This window comes from Homarus americanus, unplaced genomic scaffold (genome assembly GCF_018991925.1).
Source record: "Homarus americanus isolate GMGI-L3 unplaced genomic scaffold, GMGI_Hamer_2.0 scaffold13581, whole genome shotgun sequence".
NCBI lineage: Eukaryota > Metazoa > Arthropoda > Malacostraca > Decapoda > Nephropidae > Homarus > Homarus americanus.
Genome location: NW_024750713.1, coordinates 786,690 through 807,585, shown reverse-complemented (window position 1 = coordinate 807,585; position 20,896 = coordinate 786,690). Strand labels below are relative to the sequence as shown.

Genomic DNA, 20,896 nt, shown 5'->3' with positions numbered 1-20,896 from the left:
GTTTAATCTTGCTCAGTGGTTTAGTAAGAGAGAGAGTAAGAGAGAGAGAGAGAGAGAGAGAGAGAGAGTAAGAGAGAGAGAGAGAGAGGCCATATTCGATCATCTCTCTTCTGTTGTCGTGAAATGTTGGATCTGAGGACCTGATATTTACATGTATTTACAGGTATTTACAAGTATTTATAGGTATTTATATGTATTTCCAGATATTTACAGGCATTTATGAGTATTCACAGGTATTCACAGACATATTTTGCTTGTATACTTAACTATACCATAACCTTACCGAACCAAACTTAACCTAACCCAACCCAACTTAACCCCCCCCCCCCAGGTAGCTTTTGGGTTGTTTAATTATCAGGTGAAATAAGCTGTGGGGGGCCTAAGCTTCAGGTAAATCACTGAAGCTAAAGTATATTCGTTATTTATCAACCTGGGTGGTGTGCTGAGGGGCTCCTGAGTGAGGTGTATTTACGCACTTAATATCACAGGAAAATTACGGTTCTATATCACACTTGTCTGCCATCGCCTTTCCTTCCAGCGTTTAGGTAGGGAGTACGTGTGTGGGGGAAGGGTGTGTGTGTGTGTGTGTGTCCTACAAGCATTCTATATATTGTTGAGAAATTGGTCATAAATTGTCCGTTATTGATGGCTGGTTTCGTATACAACGGTTCCTTGATATAAGGGATTTTCATCTTTATATAGTTCATTTGATGGAAATTTCATATATAACGGATTTTCCTCGCTATATAATCCGGTAAATAGAGGTGTTTGTATTTATTTTCCAACTATCATGTGTAGGGGGTGGGGGGTGATGTCTTCTTTGTTATTACGTGAAAGAAAACAGCTCTAGAGTTTGTTTTGAAGAGTCGCGTGGACGGCAATTTCGCTTTACGTGATTTCTTGCTTCCCTCGCGTCCAGGAGCGGGGGAAGTATAAATTAACGATGGGGTGATTTTTATTTTATTATTATTATTGTTTATATAGTACAGTAGTTTAAGTGAGGTCTTTTGTGTTGGGGTAATTTATAGAAGGACTTGAGTTGCTCCAATTACCTACTTTACTTTCATTTTGTTGTTGTTTTTTTATATAAACAAGGAGCGTTTGTTAATCTTGTGTTTTATAGTCTTTCTGGCCTCGTAAAGTGTTGTGTGTGTGTGTGTGTGTGTGTGTGTGTGTTGGAAGGATTTGTTGTGATGAACATGAATTAAATAAGACTTTTAAGAGGTTTGTGGAAATGTTGAATGAAGCTCTCTCTCTCTCTCTCTCTCTCTCTCAAGGTGTAAGCTACTCGAGCCATCTTACCTCTACAGTAGTCACCTTGAGAAGTGGTCCCTATGGTGAGCAGGAAACCATTTGTGGGTGAGTAATTAGTATCGCCCAGCGTCTCATACCCCCTCCCTCCGCCCACCCGCCAGTGAGTTAACAGTAAAAGATCTGTTTGGGTTCATTTTCATTATTATGGATCTCGTGGAGGGTCGGGATTCACGATCAGCTCCCCTACCTCCACACCACCTACCTCCACACCTCCCTACTTCCACCCACATTTCTGTACCCCCTACCTCCACCTCCCCTATTTCAATCCCCCCTTTCACCCTTGTGTACACCCCACTAGTTGTACAATACACCTCCCCTACTCTCTACACCCTTCTGATTATACACTACACCTCCCTTAAACCGTACACCCAACACTTGTAGCTAAACATAAACATCATATTTTAAGTATCATTAACTTTCACATATGTTCTTCCTCATACGTATAACAGAACGGAAGAACAGACAGAGTAATTGTTCTTTAGTTCTGTGTTCTGAAGAGACAGTTACGTTCCACTCCACAACCCCTGCAGGTAACCAATGGGTGTTGTTCACTTGGTATTTGTTCCTAGGGAGAGAAACATCTTTGTCCCCTCCTCATTGTTCGTCCACACAACTCAAGTTCTCATTTTTACATTAGTTTAGCATTGTTTATATCAGAGAGGGAGAGAGAAGAGGAGGAGAGGAAGAGAAGGATTGCGGGAGAGGGGGAAGAGGAGAAGGAGCAGAAGGAAGAGAAGAAAAAGCAGGAGGAGAAGGAGGGAGGAGATGGCGAAGGAAGAGAAGAGAATATTACAAGTTGAAAAAGATATTGCAAATTACTATTACACACTGTCTCTTCACCGTCCCTTCACCGTCTCTTCTATTAGCAGTGAATTATCAGCAATGCATTAAACTAACATTCTTTATCAATCAAGTTCACGAAATACTGCAGTGAAATGTCAATACACACACACACACACACACGCAGTCGTCTTGCAACATATCCGAGTACATTCAGGCCAGGTTAGGTTAGGTTAGGTTCAGCAGCCTTTAGTGTTCCGGTGTCACGTTTCTAGTATATGTAACAATGAGTGTTCGAAGACATAGACAACCGGAGTTATTTATATCGAGAGAACCAAGGAGTGTCACCAGCCTCGTACAACACAACCCTGATGAGCGAGTGAGAGTTGATCACAAGCTGTAATCAGTCGCCCTTGTGCCTGATTGTCTGGCCACCCACGCCCTGACTCACGCCCTCACCCACGCCCACCCTCTTCCTCCGAGTGATTATAACTGAGAGGGCACCGGAAGGCCAGGTGAAGGGGGTGAGGAGACCAGGTAAAGGGGTGAGGAAACTAGGTGAGAGGGTGTGGAGACCAGGTGAGGGGGATGAGGAGGGGGGTCAGTAATGTTGACCTAATTTGGTTCAGGTTCTTGTTTTCACTTTTGCTTGCTTCACACACACACACACACACACACACACACACACACACTAAACAGCCATTATAATCATTCTAGACAGTATACAGTAATTGAGACATGACATAAATGAGCCACATGACTAACCTCGTGTTTCAGACATAAATTGTGATGATGGAAAGGAGAAAGACGAGCCTGGAGGGAGGCGAGGCGACACCGAACGAGACATTAAGGGTGATTTTCGGAAACTGGCGGCGGACATTAGAAAGGTGTGTGTGTGTGTGCGCGCAGGGTGGCCATGCTGGGTCACGAGAGGTCATCTGTCATTAACCAATACCTGGAGGGTTAGCCAGTTGTGTTGCTTCATAATGATGGGAAATTATTATATTTGTTTATTGGTTATTGTCTTGTCTATACTGTACTCACCCACCCACCCACCCACTCATCCACAGACTAAAACTTGCATCCTAATCTAACCTAGCCAGACACCCACTGATCTCTACCTTTGTACGCGAGGAAGATCTACCATTAAAACTATATTCTTGTATATATTTTTCTCTGTCAGTATGGGCTTTTACTCAATGCTTACGTGAGACACTTATGGAGGAGTATGTTGATAGTCTTCTCACACCTACGAGTAATTTACGTCCTGGGAGAAGGCCGTGTGCTGTTTACAATGAATCGTTCGCTACCAAGACTCTGTAGTAAACATAGATCGTCACGACATCCCCCAAAAACTCGTGGTGTTACAGAATTTGACCTCATTAACGAGAGTCAGGTATGATATAGGTAAAGAAAGTCGAGGGTTTATAACTAGGGAAAACATCGACTATTTTTTCACGTTTTAAAACTTGCTGCATCGTGAGGCAGAAAGTTATACTAGGAGTGGAGGCAGAATTACGTGTTTAAACTCATACGAAGCTGTACCGTGAGGCAGAAAAGTTAGTGTGAGTGAGGCAGAATTACGTATTTTAACTCCTCCAGGAAACAGTGCACAGGTGATGATGGTTGGTCAGTCAGTTTCCCCCTCAGCCTCGCCCCTCAACCACGCCCCTCAACCACGCCCCTCAACCACGCCCCTCAACCACGCCTCACGTCTCCTCAGTGTGTCATCATTTCGCAGTGCTCTAAATGGGTTGATAACCACCACAAATAACGAGCGTCCACCTTGTCTCCCGTATAACCTAACCAGTCAACCAAGAACCTACCAGCTCTTATAGGGACGAGAACAACCCACCAAATCACCCACTTCTTGTGCTACACGGTCATAAATAGCGGTTAAAGGTATAGGTCTCCTCCCTATTTCCCCCTATGGTCGTGGGGGTAAAGGCTCCAGTGTGGGATTATGATTCTTAATGCGTCTTTTAGTTATAGATACTGTCTTGACCCGAGGGCTTGTCTTCATGAGGTTTTGTTGGATGTTTAGAAGATTTTTATAAGCTCTTATGAAGGACGTCCAACCTCAAGGGACTTCCAGGTCGATTTTGTTTTGTTTTTTTATTAATCTTGACGGAGTTGAGAGGCATTTATGAGTCGTTTCTCCCGCCATCTATAACCACAGGTTCTCGCCTCGGCTGGTAAATGTTCCGGAAATCCCTCAATGTTTGGAAAAATAAATAAACAAAGAAAAAACAAAAGACTGTAGTGAAGAGTTATACCCAGAAGGTGACTCTTGACTGCGGCCAATTAGTATCAGGGAGACGACATTTGCGGTCACCCACCACACACGTTAACCATGAACCTGTAACTTTCTTATCGTAAATAGTGTTTACAACTGGCAAAAGTCCAGGGCCTAGAAGCCATGAATCACCGGTGACAGATGGTTTTGTTGTGGGCGGGTGACGGGAAAACGGCCGAGTGTTCTTTCACAAACTCCTATATTCTTTAAGCTTTATAAATCATTAATTGCGTCGAATCAGTGAAATTTCTGTCTCTTTTTAGTAAGTTTGTATGTCCGTCATTTTAGCTGAAGGTAGGTAGATGTGTGTTTGTATATCGCTTTATCAGCATCAAATAGTCGTACCGATGTTTTTTAAATATTTATCGAGAATATTCGTCTCGGTATATCGCCTGTGTGTAAGCAAAAGCATCCATGATAGTCTTATTCCTTTCGTATTTGAAGAAAAACTCGACTTACAAATAAAACGCGAAAAATTATTTATAAAATAAAATAACTTCTAGTAATAGTTATTATTTATATTTTTGCTGGAATAAGAAGTAAAGCAACACATTTCGTTTCACTGTTACATATCCGAAGGTTTTGTTCAAATATTGGATCAGGCATTGCAGGTAGCGTGTTCCACTTATTCGTGTGTGAGAAACAGGAATAAATTGTGAAGACGTGTGGTTTTATGTGTGAGTTCTACATCGTCTAGGCTATAAAGTCGTTACTTTCATTACTATTAAAAGGAATATGAGGCGGAAACAGGATGTTAAAGTCATTATCATAAGCTCTTTACCCAGGCAGTAAGGCGCTTGGAGCCCTTGATGACGGAGGAAGCATAATCGTGTGTGTGGGTTATTTCAGCCATCTTCTTTTCCTTATCGCTCTCTGAATTTTGTTCTCGGTTGTAATATAAATGTCTTGGATTAAACTACTTCCTATGCCAGCTTAGAAAAGATTACAAATTGTTACAAAGTCAATGTAGTGTGGCTGACGGTGTAAGACCTGTCAAAAACACAGATAGGTCGCGGTGTTGGTGTCACTGTAGCCTAGTGGTTATGTTGGGCAATATAATACTTCTCGAAACATGTTACTTCACTATGATACCACAGCTGCAATAACAAGTTCCTCTACATCACCAAATACACGAATTACATCTTGACGTAATCATTTATCACATTAACATAGAAATTAATACTTGTGATTAAATTGTTTATGGGCAAAAGGTGGTGTTGAACAAGTTACTCGATGATAAATACTGCTAATATTTACCTCGTGCGGATATTGTTGATATAATTTCTCTTCAAATTATTCTTGTTTCACACTTGGCAAATCAACATGTCATCGGGTTAAATTGAAAGAGAAATTCAGCCAAAAACAGTCATCTTATTTCTACAAGGTCACTATGGCACGATACACAAGCTGGAGATTCGCTCTTGCATTGTGTGTGTGTGTGTGTGTGTGTGTGTGTCGACAGGTGAGTGACAAGACGAAAGAACTTCATTGTAACCTACTGAATGACAGGTACATACGTCCACGTATACTGAGAGATGTTGCACGACATAAAACTTGTCTGTCATTGGTCAGCCGTCGCTATTTTGAGACACTGTTGAGGGGAACACACACACACACACACACACACACATACATGTCTCTATTGAGGTAAAAACATATATTACGTGAATTACTAAATCACTGAAGATAATTTAATTAACTAGCTAAATATCCCTAATTATATTTTCCAGTCTTCAACACTGAGATCCACACATCAGCCTCCTCTCCCACAAAACGAAAATCATAACCATACCTTGAATAAAAACATATGACGTCACTTCCTGTAATATTTCAAGCTCCATTAATACACATCCCCTTCGATATACACAAAAGAATTCCCGCCATCATATCACGTTACCATTCTCTCTAAACCTATGTTGAAGCTCCGTTTTCTCACATTTAATGGGGTAACTTAATCAAATACGATCGTGGTGTGCTAGGCCTATTGGTGTTGGTCAGGGGGAGTGGAATAGAAACTTAATCCCCTTATGTCTGCCGCCATGGTGTTTTAAGACTGTGATTTACTAAAAATAATGGAGGTTTGACTTAAAAATATTCGTTTTATGAGAAAGAATGTATATTTCTGTGTGAAAGTCGTTGCCTAGTGTAGAAGCATATTTAACGGCATTTAAAACATTCAAGTCTTTCGAAACCTTATACAAATTAAATCAACAATAAAATACTTTAAATAACAATATACTTTATGAATCTAAACTAATAACTTATTCTTGTTACTCTAGTTAATTGTAAACTAATTGCCCCCACGTTCGTAATAGCAGGGAACAAAACAAGATGTGTACTGTACACTTTCTATCAGCACGTCCGGTACCTGTGAGAAATGATCGCTTGAGCAATAACAGGTGTGGGTTTTAATCACACCTGGTATGTGGATATAGTGCACTAAGATCTCAAGGGGAGTTCAATAATCAACCGTGTCTATCGTTGTGGTGTAGAGTTATGGCACCAGAGGGAACTTTTTTGCCTCTACTGACAACTTTGTGCATTGAAATTAATCATTCTTACTTTGACACATCTTCTCATGCTAGTAGATATGTATGTTTTGTGTACATATAGAAATTCCTGTGTTTCTGAACTGTCTGATAGATTTTTTCTGTGCGTGAGGGATGTTTTCTTAACGTAGCTTAACGCAGCTTAATTCTAGATCACGCTTGTTTATTTAAAGTTATTATGATGTAGTTCTGTTACTCAATTTTAGAAAGCAAGTTGTAAAGGTTTCATGAATTATCCATTTGTTTGATAAATATAATGAGATTTACAAGTATAATCATTAATGTCATAATTATGATGATTGATACTATTATACTGTTATTATATTATTATACTATAGAAGCGAAATATTGTAATCTCACACTATGAAGAAAAAAAAGTTTTCCCCGTTAAAAGAAATTCTGATTCTCTCAACGCCTTTCACGAATAAACCAGCTCGTCTGAATGTTAGCATGGCAGGTTTTATTTTTTGTCATGTTAATATGTGGAAGTAAACTACCACTGTGTAATTTAGTGAACAAGTGGGCGATTTAGCACGTGCCAGAATGCCTCGTTATAGAAAATGTTCCTCACTCCTACACGGGGGGAGGAGGAGGAGGAGGAGGAAGGACTCAGTCTTGTCACAATTTCCCCCACCAAAATAGACTGCGGACCTCGGCAACTATTATTATTATTTCACCGCCAGTTGTTACACGTGTTTATGAGACGGCTTGGAAAGTCTAATTAAACAGTGTTGATATATTAAACTATATTATAAGTCGTAATGGTTCCTTATTACTTGGCACGTGCAGCTAAGTTTACCATTAACGAATTCTTGTAATATATAATATTTTTCCGTGATGTTTGTTGTGGAGTCAGCTGGTAGAATGTGCGGAATGATTTACTTGACTTTATGCTACCACTCACACTGTCTTGGTCACGGAGAACGTTGGACACATATTGTTACGCCGTCTCTTAATTTACTTAAATATCCAGGTTCTAGGCGTAACCAAACAAAAAAAAAGTGAAGTAAATTAAAATGGAATAAAAATAAATAAAGTAAACCTTTAAGAATTTAATTAATTAAATATTAACACAATAAAGAGCCTCGTAGGCTGTCACAACAAATTAATTCACCATCGAAACTTTTAAGACACAAATGATACTAAACATCGAAACATCAAAAGAATAAAAATAAAGCATTGGATTACGTTAACACTGCATAAACATATAAAAACTAACACCGAAATTAACTAACGTGAAACAACACTGAATTACTTAAATGTAACGAAGCAAATACTGATGGACATAAATAGAGACATAAATAGGTACTCACATAGATATACCACATTGGTGGCGACAGGAACAACACAAATAAATGAAGTATAACCAACAGGTGACGGATGACACTCAAAGGATGTGAACTGTATGACAAGAAGACTGAACTCAGTCAGTTGGTGGGTCCTATATATAAGGTCGGTTCCCGCCACGCGACCCGCCGGTGGGTCGTTTAACGATGCAGATGGTCGTTAGAGAACAAAGAATAACAGGTGACTAGATTATATAATAGTAAATGCAACACATCATTACAGGAATAATATGGAACATGGAAGCATGTTATATAAAAAAAATAGAAAAATACTACACGGTCGTAACAATGTGTATTAGTTGTTTTAATTATTCTCAAAGACTTACTACAGTACATAATGAGAGATATTTCCCATCGTAAAAAATAACAAGAGAACAGGGAGTAACACTTAGCAAACTTAACAAAATGAAGGAGTTTGGCCTCAATTCCTAAACCTTACGTCGGAAAACTTCAGTTATGGATGTTGACTGCACTGGTGTAGCGGAAATTTGTGGAGTTTATTATTAATTCTGATTTGTTTTACTTTTTTTTACAAAGGTTCCCATGAGAATTCTATTATTTACGAATATTTAGTCAATAACTTTGAAATACCTTTTTGACTTTTGAGGGTTAACAAGACTTTTAATTAACCTGTTAATCATAAAATATATCATACGAACGTTTTATGAACCTCCATTTAACGGACTTCTCTCTCCATGTGCTCCGTTAGATGGAGGGTTTCACATCTAACAGACCCTCGATATAACGGACTTTCGATATACCGGACTTTTTTCTCTAAATAGTTCGTTAGATGGGGATTTCATATCTGAAAGACCCTCGACATAACGGACTTTCCTCTCCGTATAGTCCGTTAAATGGAGGTTTCACTGTACACGAAGCCTTAAACACTTTAATATGAGGGCGACTGAAGCGTAAATAACAAGCATTTAGAACGGTTATTATCACAAAACAATAACACCTGTCCGAGAACTCACCTGTCCGAGATCTCACCTGTCCGAGATCTCACCTGTCCGAGATCTCAACTGTCCGAGAACTCACCTGTCCGAGATCTCACCTGTCCGAGAACTCACCTGTCCGAGAACTCACCTGTCTGAGAACTCACCTGTCCCTCAGAACTCACCTGTACCTAGAACTCACCTGTCCTAGAACTCACCTGTCTGAAAACTCACCTGTCCAAGAACTGGGATATTTACATGTTTTTTCTCCTTAGGTAATAAATATTTACTCGTTTCTAGATTACAGGTATGAAATAAAATTGTGTTTTGATACAGATGTTCAATTGGTTTTTATACCGTAATGAAATTAAATGTTGTTCTAAAAGATTTTGATCTAAATGTAGGATAATTTGACCTTTTTGGGGTTAGACATGAGTTAGTATATATGATTAAACCTTTGGACTATTGGTTTAATCATTTAAGCTTATTTATTTAACAATTATTTACTACTTTGATCTGGTGGGTGGCAGCCATTTTGAGTCAGAGAGAGAGAGAGAGAGAGAGAGAGAGAGAGAGAGAGAGAGGAAAATATCAGTTCGGATGTAGCTGAGAAATGAGGGAGGAAGGTGGTGATGACATAAGGGCAACAGGTAATGACGAGGAGGATGTTTAAACAAATTGTCTTCCTGGCCCTCATAACAACCATCACCATCATCATCACTCCCCACCCCCTCTACACCAGCACTATACCTTCCCTAGCACCATCACCCCTTACACCATTACCCCACACCCACACTACAAGGACCGATCACCATCATTTCACTAAACGTCCACTTAAAATGAAAAGCCACTAAACGAGGCATCAGGCAAGCAAAACTTTTCGTGATCATTTCCTGGACAACAGTGGAAGGCGAGGCGAGGTGAGGTGAGGTGAGGTGGTGGAGATAATGGTTGAGGTTTTTGGGAGCTAAGTGCTGGTTGGGATTTATTTTCCTTTTTTTTTTTTCCTTGGCTGGAAGTGGATCTTTTGTGGACACTGTTACCTCTTTATCTTGGTGTCGATAGAAGCCGTCGTTTACAAAATTCGGAGACTGGGATTAAGGCCAACTGTGTGTGTTTACGCTGGATGATTTATGACACGGGGAAAGATTAGTTGGTAAAATGTTTGTTTTGGTTTGAGTTTTTTTGGTTCTATTTTTTCCCCTGTTGGTTGATTTAATGTTTTATTTTAAGTTTCTTCTTTATATTTTTTCCCTTTTAATGATTAGTGTTTTTTTTTTAATACCTTTGTGTGTTTTAATGTTGATGGAGACTCGGGAAGTGTTAGTATATTTACCAGTTTACTCAGCACCACTATAGGATTACGGACCATTAAATTTCCGTCACGGTATTATGCACCTTTAAGGAGACTATTGAGAGCATTGTACTCCACTAGGAACATTAGACTGGTACACCTGGCTTACTGTTATGGTGCTGAAGACATTAAAACCAGCTTCTGTACGATACCAGGGAGACGCCACACCGCCCCCTCACCGTTCTTGATCTATCACGACTCTACGCCAGGATATAGTAGAGGGCCCCAGGATATAGTAGAGGGCGCCAGGATATAGTAGAGGGCGCCAGGATATAGAACATTAGTCCGACACTCGACGAACGAAAGCTACATTGGAGGAAGCAGTTTATCCTCGCCTGTTATCAAGAACTTGTTGATATTGTTCAGTAAATGTTCAGGTAAATCTAACAACACAATTTCTCAAAGCTGACAGGTGATTATAGTGTGTGTCTGCAGGATATCTGGTAAGAACAGTGATGATTTATTCTTAAACGCTGATATTACTAAAATCAGCTAGACAGATGCTTATTAAGTTGACTGGTAAGTGTTTTGAGTTCATAGTGTGTTGTGTGAAATTGTTAATACGAAAAAGGTTTGAATGCTTCTTTCGTTGGCTGTTGTGTATTGATGTTTAGGAGACTCTACCTTAAAAAAAAACACCACCCGATTTAAAATTATTTCTAAAATGTGTTTAATATGTTTACTGAATAACACAACGTTCATTAATGTCGAGTGTTTTATATTTTATATTTGAAGTTTTCACAATTTTCTTTCATATTTTTCCATGACTTACGAAGAAAAAATACGTAATGGCGATAATTAAGGTTTATAGTTTTGTATTTAATTGAATTGTTCCTTATGGATATATTTAAAAAGACTATGTTGTTGTTTTAGCCCAAGTGAGGTGTAATGCTATTCACCACAAGGTCGGGAATATACACACAGACACCCAGAGGTTATCCAACATTCTTCTGTACTCTCATGGGTGTGAAAAATAACGAAAAATCACCCTACATATAACCATAAATAACAACAGTGATATAGACCGCGGAAAAGACAACCATTACTACGGGTTTTATCTCTGAAGTGACGAAGGAATTTTCACATGTAAAGCATTTGAATTTCTCATGGGTAAAAAAAGCAGGTTATGTCTGGTACCAGGTAGTGAGACACCTACAGGGAATTCCATTGTTAAATTATGCATCTATCTAGTTTTACCTACCTGGCAATCTTACTGTCGGATCACCCACCTAACACAAGTAGAATATGTCCCGTATGTCTCGGGTGAGGTTGAGCTTGTTATTGCCCCGCAGATCACCGCTACAAACCAGTTCTTCCCACGAGTACTGATCAAATTTCCCGGAAGGGTCTTGTTTTTATGGAGTTTTTTGTATTATGGTCTACGACGAGAAGGAACGGTAGAGAGGGGGTGGTGATGATGCGGGGTGCCCGGCCCTCCTGTGGTGCTGGGAGGGGTAGAGGAGGAGATGGGGAGGGTAGGGTAGAATTGGGGGGTAGAGGATAATGATAGGTATGAGAATAAAGGCTTTGGGGCAAGGTAAGGTGAGGGAAGGTCAAGGTACTGAGTACGTTACAGGAAAAAGCTAGATGAACACCGTGGAGGTATGGACAGTCAGGACTTATGTTACCTGAGGCACAGGTTAATCAGATGATCAGGTTAGGTGAGGCAGTGGGGTTGGGGATGGTGTAGTAACAGTACGAGATGCCAATAGAAGCAGTGACATCAAAAGGCTTCTCTAAGACTGTAAGATCCAAGGAATATTTTACTTCCTAATTCACAAAGACGTGATGGCGGCAAGTAAGCTATAGTCAGGAACGATTTAGTTGTCGACTCTGGAGGATGGTGTAAGCCCCCACATGGCGCCAGTAGAGGAAACACCATCACGTACACTGCTTGAGTTTTCCGCCGACAGCAACAAGAGGAGGAAGGGGAGCTTAGTGATGACCGCACCTGGCCCGCACGTGCTGCCTGCCATGTGCTGTGTTAGTTTAACTGACACGTCGCTCATTAGCGGTTCTCGGCGGGTGTGTGTGTGTGTGTGTGTGTGTGTGACTCCCTGCAGAGATCAATTTCCCTGAGTGTTCACCAGACATCAACCCAACACCTTCTCTAGAAATAAATAACGCTTTTATTTTACGCACATAATGACTTCTATGAGAAATGAACACGAGACGTACGGATGTAAAGACATTCTTACGCACGAGAAACTTCACTGTTTTAATTTGTTATTTTTACTTGTTTTTATAAGACTTGTGAAAATAAACCTTGTTAATGAATGGTAGTATCTATATTTGATTAGGTGTTCTGGACGCCATTACCGTGTCAACAGGTAATGACACCACTTATTATATCACAAGGTGTGGCATCTCGGTCACCTGCAGTCACTGGACAGGTGAACCGTGGGAAGTGTCTTGTTGATTATACAGGTGTGTGTGTGTGTGTGTTCGCGTCCTGTCAACCTGTGATGTAACCCGTTCTATATACAGGCTAAGTAGAGGTTCTTAGTGCAATACTTACCATACCTCTCATGCCACCACCACTACCACCACGCTTACTCTTACCACCATCACTACTACCACAACCACTACTACCACAATCATTACTACCTCTACCACGATCATTACTATCCCCAACAACCATTATTACTACCCCCTACCACCATCATTTCGACTACCATCACCATTACCCACCCTAAACACCACCACTGCAACTACTACCACCACCACCCCCACCAACATCCTATCACTACCATCTACCACCACCCACACCAACCACCTATATCACCCCTACCACCACCACAACTATCACCAATACACACTCACATAATCTCCCCCACACCAGCAGTTCCCACAGGTGGTAGCTGGAGCAGGTCCCCGCCCCGCCCCGCCCCGCCCCGTTGAGCCAGTGTCCGCCCCGCTAGACCCTCAGAAGCTCCACCAGTCAGTCCTTATTGACCACCGCAGCCCGTCCACACACACAGCTGCGCTCCTCCTGCTGTTGTGTTGCTGTGTTAGTGCTGTGACTACGTTATGTGTTAGTGTCGTGATTATATTAGTGCTGTGACGGGCTGTGTTAGTGCTGTGGCAGACTGTTAGTGCTGTGGCAGGCTGTTAGTGCTGTGGCTGGCTGTGCTAGTGCTGTGACAGACTGTTAGTGCTGTGACAGACTGTTAGTGCTGTGTTAGGCCTGTAACTATGATATGTGTTAGTGTCGTGACTATATTAGTGCTGTAACGAGCTATATTAATGCTGCGACAGACTGTATTAGTGCTGTGACATGCTGTTTTGCTGCCGTTACAAGCTATTTTATTGCTGTTACAAGTTGCTTTAGTGCTGTTACAAGTTGCCTTAGTGCTGTTACAAGTTGCTTTAGTGCCGTTACAAGTTGCCTTAGTGCTGTTACTAGTTGTGCTGTGCTCTTGCTGTTGCCACACACCTGGGAGTATCGTCAACTTACACTCCTCTTATTAATTATTCGCTCTGTTGACTCCACCAAGTATAGAGACGATGGTGATGTGACGCTTGTGTGTGTGACGGTAATGTGACGTCTCTCTCTCTCTCTCTCTCTCAAATCCCCCCCCCACCTCCAAAATAGATGACCATAATAACATAAATACGTGATAAACTAGAACACAGAACAAATGAAGGAAAAAGAAACACTGAAATTTAAAGAAGTAAATAGTTATGTTATTTTAGCCAAAGAGAATGTGTTCATTACCCCTCGTCACAGTGTATTATTATAACATAAAGGCCACGTACGTGTTGTCAGTGTGGAAAACGGACGTGTACGTGAATGTCTGGATGAAAGAAATATTATTACCATTGTGTGTAAATGCAGTACTGTATAGAAGAAAATATACAATTGCAATCATCTGTTGTGAGGTGTTTTTTTTGCAATAATTTATCTTTTTTATATGTTGCAGAATCAATTTTGAGTTTTGGTGTCAATTTTGTTCGATATCTTGAGATGTGATGTTAGGTTTGTGATTATATATAAAATTTACATATATATATTGCTATAGGATGAGACTATATCAATGTTTAAAGGGAAAATGTGTTGAAAACTGGATCCATCGTTTGTCAACCAAAGAAAACGTATTTATTTTAATCAAAGAAAACGTATTTATTTTAATCAAAGAAAACGTATTTATTTTAATCAAAGAAAACGTATCAGTACAAAACTGCTTATCGGACTAACTAAAGGAAAAACCAGAGCAGCAACTTCGGGTCAAACGGCTGATTATATTCGTTCGGGTGATGGCCATGACATCACCAGTCAGGTCTTTTTTAACTGTGTGTGGGAGACTGGAAACTGGTTTAACAGGAAGCATTATGTAGTGAACACCCCGAGAGAGACCTCTGTTAGCAACAAGTGTGTGTGTGTGTTGTGGTTGTGTCTGCCTCTATGTGTGTGTGTGTGTGTGTATGTAAGTTTAAACACATATCGACATCCAAACTGTGTATTTTTTGTACATCATAAATTATTATTCACCGTAACGCTTTGCTTGAGATCATAAACGACTATATACATGCAGAAATAATTTCAAGCACGCAAAAACACTTGAATTCAACTCAAGGTCTTTCGCTCTCCAAAGGCATGCGAGCTTATACATAATGATATGAATTTAAAAGCAGAAGTGCATATGTATGTGTACAGGTTAGACACGAGTAGCAAAAAAAGTGCAATCTCTCTCTCTCTCTCTCTCTCTCTCTCTCTCTCTCTCTCTCTCTCTCTCTCACGCCCACGACATATTTAGCGATGGAATGTTCAATAAATCGTATCCAAGGTAAGACCTGTGGACACTAACGTAAGATCAAGAGTATTGTAAAGGTCCCTTGACATTTCTGCTTTAATTATAAGATTTTGTAAACACTGAATCATTATTATAAAGAATTCGAATCTAATTAAATATCTCTCCCGCAAGTAGTATCTAGTTAATGTTTACAATTTAATTATATTTACTGGGATTTGTAAAAGTAAATGTTGTTTAAATATTGTGGTTTTGTCATGTCAGCGATTCACATTCCAACAATTTTATCAATATTTACATAAGTGACGTTGAGTGTAAAGAGACTGCCACTTAGCCATTGTTCAGATGTTATAACAATGATCCCCTGAGTTTGTGTCTGTTTTGATTACTTTGTTTTGAGGTGTTGAACTTTAAGATATTTTTAGACTTTCTTTCGTAGTAAAATAAAATACCCTTAAATTTCTCCTTTTTCTGATATTATAAAACTATCATAGGAATAATTCTGTAGAGATATTTTAAGTAATATATATATATTCTGTGTATAAAATTTCCTGATTACTTTTTTCTTTTATAAATGCGAATGTTTTCTGCTGGTTCTCTGTGGATGACGAGAGTAAACAGCTATATCCACCAGCGCGAGAACAGACCAGGAAGCGTGGTACTATTGTCGATTTATAAGACAAGCTTCACCTGTTAGTCTCTACAGTATACGTCTTAGCCCAGTATTACCACCTGTCTGCTAATTGATGTACAGTAGCCAAAACAACTATCTGTGCAGGTGAGGGTTGATATGCTCCGAAATTTTGCACGTGTGACTAGTGACAGCCCTCATATACCAATATTGATCGTCCATGGTCTCGTGTTGTTTCCCACAAAGTATGCACAGATAGTTGTTTTAGCGACTGTGTTGTAATGTACTGTTTTCTCTCACGCCTGTTAGCTTCTCCACCTGTTAGTGTTGGTGGTGAATGGCACTGGGGCGTATTCTCCGTTACTTGAGGAGGAAGGAGGAACATTAAGTGTTTTTAATGTGATCGTGTTTATTAACTCTGTGGGGCTTGTGATAAGACGCCCATCTCAGACTGCCGTGTTTACTTGAGGCTGCCGTGTTTACTTGAGGCTGCCGTGTTTACTTGAGGCTGCCGTGTTTACTTGAGGATTCCGTGTTGACTTGAGGCTCCTGTGTCTACTCGAGGCTTTAACCTGAAGTCGAGTATAACTGTCAGATGTAGTGACATTTTCTACACACTTTCATGTTGCAGATTATTTGAGTTCGTTGCACTAAGTTACAAGTTGACATTCTCAGGTTGCAGTGCACGAGAGGTATTGATCAACTGAAGGAGAGAGAATTTAAGATAATTTATGCATAGATGAAAACAGCCGACGAAGGAGGAGTCTGAAGAATAAGAGTAAATTTGTAGTAAATTATATAATATGAAGTACGAGACATATACCCACAAAATTTAAGTTTGAAAGTTGGTTATCATAAATGTGTATTATTTCTCATGTAAATGGAAAAATTCCTTTGGAGTTGAAGTAGAAATATGTGAGACTGAAGGATGATGGAAATTAGATTATAGGCTTGTCAGTGTTGAGGATGATATGTAGGTGTTCCAAGGGGTTTGTTCTTGACCTCCCCAGCACCAGCTCTGTGTGTGTGTGTAATAATAATAATAATAATAATAATTGACGGTTTATTGAAAAAGTTCTGCAGCCCGAAGGCTGAAAATATGTGTGTTTGTGTGTGTGTGTGTGTGTGTGTGTCGTATCACTGAAGCTTCAAAAGAAAGACAAAACGTAATCCAAATCACCAAACACATTTCGTCAACTCATATTGAAAGATTTCAGAGCGTTGTGTTGGCTTGGCGCAGGTGGGTGTTCGTCAGTGGAATTTTCGTGTAAGATGAGTGTAGTCTGCTTCAGGTCTGCTTCAGGTCTCCTTCGGGATCTCCTCCAGGTCTCCTCCAGGGTTGAGTAACACCTCACTAATTGAGTTACAAAGACCACAACTAGATTGTGGTGTTGTTGGCCGTAGGGAGGTGGTGGGGTGTGGGCGTCCTTAAGCTGTGGGAGGGTGGGAGTGTGGGAAGCATATTTCAACTGGTGACCTCTTGATGTGCGTGTGTGTGTGGACGGTGCTTGACTTAACTTCACCTACCAACCCCAACCACTCACCCAACCACTCACTCCACCCATCCACTCACTCCACCCACCCACCCACTCACCCCCACTCCACTCCAGTCACTCCACCCAGTCTTTGTGTCTCCCTCTCAGTCTGGACACCACAAGTCGAGATTCCAGAGTGTGTTTAGTATATTATTTTTCTCCCCTAACCTAATGAAGTCGACGTTTCTCCTTGACTTTCATAAAACTCCATCATCAACATATTGGTTAAAATGGTGTTGAAGTTAGATTGAATTAAAAGTAAGTTATTTGAATCTGTTAATCTGAAGTGAGGGTGGAGAGTTAACTTATGATATTTGTCGGCCATACTATGTCCTCACGTCGGCCACACCATGTCCTCACGTCGGCCACACCATGTCCTCACGTCGGCCACACCATGTCCTCACGTCGGCCATACTATGTCCTCACGTCGGCCACACCATGTCCTCACGTCGGCCACACCATGTCCTCACGTCGGCCACACTATGTTCTCACGTCGGCCATACCATGTCTTCCTCCTCCTCTTCATAACCACCTCTCGTTGGTAGCAGAGACACGTCACCCTCATTTACAAACCGCACGTCCCCACAACCACAACATGTCCCCTCAACTAACAGCAATAACAACTACAACACCACGTCGTTTCAACTCGTCATAACACTACACATCACCCCCAAACCACCACAACACGCCCCATCCCATCAACACAACCACCTCACGTCGCCTTACTTAACCATACTCTACACACGAACGCCCGCCTCCACACACACACACACACACCTGAATTTCCACCAGTCTCGAGTCCCTCATTACACGACGTGGTATGGCTCTTCCGGGCGACGTGAGAGCGATGTTACGGCTCCTGATTGGCACATTCCTCCTTCGTCGCCACTGCAGGATACTTACTGCATGGTTCTCTTGTGTTACTCTGACCTGGTGCTATTTAAGTTGTAATTACAGTGTGTTATAAATATTTTCCCAACCTCAGGTATTTTTTTTTTGTGTGTGTGTGTGTGTGTTCGTTAATAGCTCGCGTCTTCTGGTTTGTAATAATTTTCATTTGATGGAAAATTTTGTCGTAGAAAAATTAAATTATGATCGAAAAATTAACCTTATTTGGAGGGGGGGAATAAATTTCGTCTATTTTTATTTAGTTTGACATTAATGAACGAAAAAATATTTAGTTTTGAAAATATCTTGTAAAAAAATAAAGAAAAAACGTTATTTCCTTGGGCTGCACCATCACATCCGGCTCGTGACCCTACTGCAAGTTTTACGGCGACTCCTGCGGACATTTGAAACCTGTGTTATTGAAGACATCCACGAATGTTTACCTCCACAACAAGACTTAACTATGAGCTGGAGCTACCTGGTCCTATCTCGCCACACAACCTAACCTAACCTAACCCACCCCAAACGTCCCTCACCGCTAAACACAGAGACATCGGATTTTCTCACTAAATTCTTCCCTCTCACACTCCCCCAAATGTAGGATTAAATTCTCTCCACTTTTAGATAACAGACGACACTTGTACGTGGTTATCATAGTAATTGATATAAGATAACTGTACGTGTGTTCGAATGTTCTCTCGGCCAGTTAAGCAACACGGGTACACTAGGACTGGCGGGGATGGGTCCTCACACGGTATGAGGCGGACCACGACAAACAGCTGTAGAATGTAACATGTGTTGGTCCTCATATGAAGCCACCAAACACTCTTTACGGTACACGTGTGAACCCCCATTAGTCGCTTGAGTTACCACCACTAGTCCACTACTACTACCATTACCTTTTTCTGGATGCGTTCAAGCTTAGAGCATCATAGGGTTAGGTAAGATGTGGTTAGGTGTAGCCCACAGGTAGCCCAGGTAGTTCAAGGGTAGCCCAGGTAGTTCAAGACTAGCCCAGGTAATCCAAAGCTAGCCCAGATAGTTCAAATGCAACCCAGGTAGCCCATATAGTCCCAGGTAGCCCAGAGTCAAATCATCTTCCCACATAACACAATCCATTTCATCACCACATCTTATACTCACTGCCCTTCTCTTACAAACGCTACTGGACAAGCTCCTTCCTTCCTCGTGAGACTCCCGACACGACAGACTACAGGCTCGAGGCTAAACTGTGGGAAAGACGACATTAAAACGCGACACCAAACGACTCCCGAGTGGTCGTGGCGGTGGGAGAGTGTACACAATACTCGTTAGTGACTCGCGCGACGCTGATACCACCCCAACCTCACCCTATCTGCGGACGAAGATTTCCACCACTCAAAAAAAAAAGTAAAAATAATGTAAAATAAATCGTAGCAAATTGTAATGAATGGTTACAGATTGTTATACATTGTCTTGATATTATTATTCACTCGAGGTTATTGTGGTAATCGTGTTTTCGCTGATGGTGTGAAAACTGTGGTGATTTTTTTTTTGGTTCATGCTTCGTTCAGATTAAGTTAGTTGAAATTGGTAGTTGTAGTGTGTGTGTGTGGTTGTGTGTGTGTGTGTGTATGTGTGTGTGTGTGTCGGGGGATTTCTAATAGGGATTTATTTCGGCAATTTAACACCAATTCATGTTGCTGATGTTGTAGTAGTGGTTGTTGTTGGGTTAGGTTAGGTTATGTTGTTAGATTAGGTTAGGTTAGGTTAGCATTAGGATGTTTGATCAGTGGAGTAACTGGGGTGCCTAATCTTCATGTGTCTTGAGGTGATCGTCTGAATAATTACTGGATTATCACCTAAGCAAAGAATAAACAATAATATAATATAATAATAACAACAATGCCTTAAAAAAACGAATATTCATTAAAATTACCAATAATAGGTTTTCCTGTGGATATTGACCAATCATAACTCTCTTTACTGTCGCCTACGTGATAAGAGAGGCGCAGGAAGTAGTGAACCAATCAGAAGACAGGATTCCTTTCTCCGTTTCTCTATTCGACCAGTGACACCATAACGCTTTCCTTCGCTGGACCAATGAGAGAGGATGGATCCCCCTCCCTCACCAGTGACCGCCTCCTCCTCCTCCGTCCCTCACACGCTTCCTCCTCCCCTCCGAGTCTTCCTCCTCCTCCGTCCCTCCTCCTCCTCCTCCGTCCCTCACACGCTTCCTCCTCCCCTCTGAGTCTTCCTCTTCCTCCATCCCTCTTCCTCCTCCTCCGTCCCCGTCATGGTCACCAGGAGGTAGTGGCAGGTGTCTCCTCGTGAATTAATGACGTGGTCGCCATTGTCACCGCTCATCCAATAAACTAGAAATCGTATCAACCACCTGAGTTTCGCTGTCCACACCACCTTCCCCCCTCCTTCCCCCTTCTTCCCCCCTCCTTCCCCCTACCACCTCCCCGCACCCCTCCCCCCGTAAGAAATATTTCATTGACCTGAATATTGACTCCGGGGACAGCAGCTAGTTTA

At 41.1% G+C, this 20,896-nt stretch overlaps 1 protein-coding gene across 3 annotated transcripts in view; it reads left to right on the top strand.

The window, feature by feature from the left end:
* LOC121854161 overlaps positions 1 to 20,896 on the top strand; it is a 106,152-nt gene that overhangs the window by 54,937 nt on the left and 30,319 nt on the right. Inside the window, exon 1 of one of the 3 annotated variants that reach the window (XM_042348602.1) lies at positions 13,529 to 13,584. The exons of 1 other annotated variant lie outside the window; for it this stretch is intronic. The gene's annotated coding sequence lies outside the window, so the exon portion shown is untranslated. Of the gene's footprint in view, positions 1 to 13,528; positions 13,609 to 20,896 lie in introns of those variants that run through there. One more of the 3 variants, XM_042348601.1, reaches the window with a different exon arrangement.